The sequence below is a fragment of the Halichoeres trimaculatus genome, unplaced genomic scaffold (assembly GCF_033239565.1).
Source record: "Halichoeres trimaculatus isolate MK-OKI-2021-1 unplaced genomic scaffold, fHalTri1.1 fHalTri1_scaffold_16, whole genome shotgun sequence".
Taxonomy (NCBI): domain Eukaryota; kingdom Metazoa; phylum Chordata; class Actinopteri; order Labriformes; family Labridae; genus Halichoeres; species Halichoeres trimaculatus.
The window spans coordinates 2,578,671-2,584,805 of NW_027437194.1; positions in this window are offsets into that span (position 1 = coordinate 2,578,671).

The window sequence follows — 6,135 nt, forward strand, 5'->3', positions numbered from 1 at the left end:
TGGCTTCTGGGTGAGACAGTCATAGCGCCACCTACAGGCTTGGCATGCTGACTACAGTGTTTTTAGTCCCTCAGTGTGTAAACAGACACGTCTCAAAGCACCAGGCTGTTAGCGCTAAATATGGACGGCTACTCAACTACTTTACGAACTAACAGTTAGCCTGTTGTCAAGTTGGCCTACGGATACGTCGTAGCACCAGGCTGCCGATAGCACTACATATAACTGTCTACCGACATACAGTACAAACTTACAACATTAGCTTGTTGTCACGTTTTGAACTTTAGCACTATGTAACTGTACTGATAAATACCTTACTTCGCCGCATTGTATCAGGTAAAAAGTTGACTTGAAGAAAGAAAATTTGTTCCAAAACAAACACACACCTGGTGAAAAGTCACATCTTCATTAAAAAAAAAAACGAAATCTTATCAAGTGTTTTTGTCTCATTTTCAGTACAAAATGACTCTTTAGACTTGTCCAGAAAAACATCTTATTTCAAGTTATTTAAAGACAAAAATGAGCCCTGAATTGCTGTAACAAGTAAAATAAATTTGCCAATAGAAGAAGAGAAAAGTTACTTGTATTAAGACATTATTCTAGTCTAAAGCAATTTTTCTTCTTCCATTGTCAGATTTTTTTTTACTTTTTACAAGCAATTCAAACCTCATTTTTATTTTTAAATAACTACTGGAAAAAAAAATTGTGGACGGGCAAGATAAATGTGGCTCAAATCAAGCACAAAAAGACATTTCTACTAAAAATAAGACAAAAACACTTCATAAGGTAGCAATTTTTGCAGTGTTTATGACAGTGTACGTGAGACTCCGGGCCAGCAGGTGGCGCTACAGTCAAATCTTTAAAGGCACAGTGTAAAAAAATCTAAAAAGGTAATATTTAGCGATGGCTAGGTGATTTGTGCACAATTAAAAGACTGCATTTCCTGTGACACATGGTAAGTTTGATTTTCTATTTATCAAGTTTGAACTGTCATAAATTTATATTGTTTCAAATTATTTTGCGCAGAACAAAAAAACTCTGTTATTCTCCTTTAAACCAGTTAAATTCCCCGAGACTCTCCCTGAAAACAGACCATAAATGGACTCTAAAAGTTTGACAAATACTGTGTACTGCTCCTTTGAAACTGTCATGAAGACTCAGCTCTTCTTGTGGACATGCATGAAATCTCTTTGGTTACTTTTAAAAGGTTTTACATGATAATTTCCAGAAGAAACTCCAACCCAACCACAAAAACTAATAAATTATATTTTAAAATAATAAATTTTTCAGATATTTTCATTTCAGATTGTGGATTATGAACAATAAGTGAGACTGTTTCAAGCCCACTCGTGCAGTTGTCAGATTTATCAGTTTTAAAGCAGACGAAAGCAGAAGAAAAGGTACAAGAGATATTTTTGCGACACTGAAACCCTTTTAGTTTTAATCCTCCTGTCACAGCCCTTCCTGAGACGCTGATGCAGCAGAATGACATCATGCCGCCCTTGTCAAGTCAACCTACTTTCTTTATCACGACCTCTGACCCTGCTCCGTCTTGCTCCTACAGAAGGAAGGAAGGAGCATGAGGAACAGCAACTGCTCCTGGTCAAACTCTGACTAACCCGGGGTTCATGCTTCATTTAGATGTAATCTCAAAGACATCGCTGTGTTTTCCTGAACTCTGAGCCGACCTCTCTGGGTTTGGATTCTATATTAAGCTTTGATAGAGTTTGTTTTCCGAGCTTTGGGTCATCCCCTCTCAAACCTTGTGAATCCATTTCAGAACATTTTCTCATGGCCTTAAATTTTCCCCCTTTAAAACAAATAAGTTGCTCAAGTCGGACAAGCAAAAACAGAGGCTCTGATTTCGGGGAGATAAAAGACAGCATGCACCAGCACATTCTGGTTTAAAGACCCAACCGCTCCTCGCTGTGAATGGAGGGGAGCGTGTGCCTGACGGATCTGACATTTCTCACGGTGGGTCAGGTGTTTTCCTGCCGTCATGCGGCATGCCCGTGCACATCTTTCCTTTTTTATTATTTCATACATCCAACACTTTCCCTCAACACTTTCTGTTACGCAATCCATTTTTAGCCGCTTGCTCCTACACTCCCTCTTTTTCCCTCCTCTCATCTCCCGGTGTTTCCCACACTTTGTGCACCTCCAGGGACCGAGCCCCTTTTGGCGTGACTCCATTTGGCAGTCGCACCAACAGAAGGACCAGCATGTGCGTAGGCTCCGTAATAAAATAATCTTTGCCCTCGGGTGCTGAAACTCTGCAGCTACTCCCTGACAGTTTCACTCGCCCCAGGAAGGAGACTGAGGGATAATAGAGATCTGGCACGGACACGCTGTGTGTCGGAGCAGATCTGTACGCCGCAACATAAACACTACAGAGCTGTCAGAGCCTGAGTCGCTTGTGGAGCAACTTAACACATCTCAAGCTCACATCTCATAAATCCTGGAGAAGAAGTCAAAGTAGAAAAAAGAAACTGTAACAGGAACTTAAAGTGTCTCATTATGACATGAAATCAAGATCATGTGACTTCTTAGCTTCTAGGAAGTTTAGTAGAGAGATCTGTGTTTAATTTTGTTGTGATGGTGGACACTGGAGCCTAACTGTCAGACAGAAAAAGGACAGAAGAGCAGAAGAAAGAGAAACAGGAGAGAGATAGAGCACGAGCTAAAGGCTAAAAGAGGCTAAACTGTTTGGGCTGACAGTTAGCTTGTTGTCATTTGAGCCTACAGATACATCATAGGCTGCCGATAGCACTACATATACCTGGCTACTTCAACGTTAGCTTGTTGTCACATTTCTACGTAACTGTTCCGATAAATACCTTACCTCATCGCGTTGTATCTGGTAAAAATTTAACCTTAACAAAGAAAATTTGTTCCAAAACAAGCACACGCCTGGTTAAAGTCACTCCGGGCCAGAAGGTGGCGCTGCAGTCACGTTAAAAAAGACCCTCCTCTCATAGCATCTTTAAAGGCACAGCGTAAAAATAAACAGGAATATTTAGTGATACCTAGGGCTGCCAATAGCGCAACATAAAGCCGGCTACTGTCCCTTTAACTCACTCACAAAGCAAATAAAAAGTTTTGACAATGTGTCCAATATGCAGAAAGTTCTGTGTGTGCACCAGATTATTTTTGGCAGAATTTCACTATATCTAATTTTCACCCCTACAAACTTTGAGGGCACATTGTTAAAAGGTTGCTGCATATTTTACAGTGAATGACTGATTTTCATTTACAGTATCAATACTGTATTTTTTACAACCTTTTGGTATTTACAGTGTGTAGGAGCTATTTAGTGTTTTTCTTTGTTTTGTTTAGAATTTAGTGTTTAGATTTTCACTATTTTTAAATCAATTAATTTTGATTTAATTATGATTACGTTTTTGTTAGTATTTCAGTAGCTTATCATTCCTTTACTTTGGGTGTTTTGTTAATTATTTGTTTAAATTGGGCACAGTGGCACTTTAGGTTATATAGGTAAGCTTACGGTAGGGACCAGCATGCACCTGGGTGGGCAGATGGTTTTTTAACGGAGCGGGAGCCACATGGGGAGTTTTCCTTTGTTCTTCATTTGCTTGATTTTTGGATTAATAAACCACAATTTTGTGAAAGTTTGACATCTGTTTGGACCTTATGTTAATTTTCCCATCCGCGTAAACCAAGAGTGCAAGAGTGGCCTTTTGAATTTTTTTTGTGAAAGTTTGTTTGAAACTTTTTGTTGTTGTTTTTTTGGTGGATAAACGGCCACTACACAGTGTTATACCATAAAAACCTTTAACAGTATGTTTTTGCAGATGTTACACTTAAATATGGTTTATTATGGATTTTTTAAATTAAACTATGAAAAAAAAATACAGTGCAGCATCAACAACTTTTTTTATCTTTAATTCATGGTGTGTTGGTATCCAATTTGTCGTATTTTACCTTAGAGAAAATGTAGTGACTTGCATTCAACTTGCAACTTGCATAGTCTTTCAACAAAATGAGCATCTGTTGCTCCACTTTTGCATTTAGTATTCACCAATACATCAGATAATCGGCTGCTTCTGGACAAGCGCCAACTACAGGCCTGGCATGCTTACTACAGTGTTTTCAGTTCCTCTGTGTTTCCATGTAAACACAGATTTTTTTCATTGTGTATTAGCATTTTCAGATTTAATGTCTTAGTGTAAATGTGGCCTCAATTACTGTCTCTTCACTACGGTGGCCGGTGAGTGTCAGACAATTTGCAAAAGCCCCAACACTCTAATATTCAGCTTTATGGATTAAAAACATTAGCGTTTAAACTATATTTATCACAGCTGAAGGTGAAAAAGAAAGCAGTCAGTTACTCACTTTCACAACTTTTTTGGGGAAGGAAAACTGTCCTCTTAACTTCCTTTTTGGCTGTTTTGTGGTGTTTGCATTTCAAATTGGCTGTCAGCTTCTGGCCACAATGGGATGTACCTTTCATATTTGAAATGGTACAGATGTCTGGTACCTAGCAATCTGTATCGGTAATTTTTTGTGTGTAATTTGTTGAATAATAAAATCTCATATTTTTTCAATTTCATATATTTATTTCTAAATATACAAACTTGTAATGTGTTCGTGTCCAGCATGGAAAAGTGCTGACTCTTTCACTCCTTAATAGTCACAAGTATGCAATTAGTCATTTAACATGGTACCATTTAATTATACGGAGATCTGTACTTGGTACTACAGACGGAATTGAGGCCCCGTTTACACAATGTCTCATCTGAAAATGCTAAAACGCAGTGAAAAAATCTGTGTTCACACGGAAACGCCGAGGGATTGAAAACGCTGTAGTAAGCATGCCAGGCCTGCAGGTGGTGCTATAACTATCTTGTCCTGAAGCAGCTTTTGGTAGATCTCACTGAAGTAGAGTTGAGCAGATCATCTGGTGTGTTGGTGAATACTTAGAGCAGAAGTGGAGCAACAGATGCTCATTTTGTATAAAGACAGTCACAGATTCAGCAGATTCAGCAGCACAAGCTCAACACGGTAGTTCGCGACGATCATAACAACGGTACTGTTGTCCTGTTGTATGCACAAAGTGCGAAGGGGAGTGTGACGTCAGCGCTTCCACTGAAAACGCTGGTTTACTGTTTACATGGCAACGGTGTTGGCAGCGTTTCAGAAAAATCCCGCTCTGGAGGCCGTTTTGAAATTCAAAAGTTTGTGTTTTAGGTCGGCTGAAACGCTGTTTCTGTGTAAACGCGAGGCTGAAAGGCAACAAAACTTTTGCTTTTCACCCTCAATGGCCCCCTCAGTGGGTACCTATAAAAGTACCTGATTCAGTACCGATCCCCACCGGCCACCGTAGTTAACACTTAGGAATAGGGATGGGTACCTTTCACATCTGAAACGATACGGTACAGATGCCTGGTACCTGGCAAGCGGTAATCTACTTTAACATTTTTATTTCTCAATATATAAACATGCAATGCTGTGTTCATGTGGAGTATGGAAAATCCCCTACTCTTCCACTCCTTCACAGTCACAAGGATGCATTCAGTCGCAAAACATGGAACCATTTGGTTTTATGGGGAAAGGTACTTTGTACTACCTGATTGGGTACACATCCCTTCTCAGGAAACCATTGCAACAAAATTTATTCCAAATGCACTGCTGCGTTGTTCGTGAAATGACGATAAAGAAAGTCTCAGTCAAAGATGGTGAAAGGATGAGGATCATGTACTTTTAAGGGACGCGTCAGTAAAAGTGGTTCGTCATTACAGGTTCTGCTCAAAAATTAAAGGCTGAACTTCTTTTAAAGAGGCTAACTTTAAAGGAAGACCACAGCAGGCTGACCACTGATAAGTGGTAGTTTTCAGCCACATTCGGTCAGGATGGAAACATATGCTCTCATTTAGTGCACCGATAATTTAAAGCATAGAGTTATTAATACATTTTACATGATTTTGAAGTCAGTATTTCTAGCTGTTAGATATGGGAATAAAAGAACCATGAATTGATCACTGGGTGGATTGGAGAAGTGCAGTGGAAAAATGAAATGAAAGTGCCTCATAATTTCATTTTCCAGTCATTATGTAAGATTATGTTTCTCCATTTGAGGAGTCAGGTGAGTTATGGCTCACACAGCATGTGTAGAGGGAA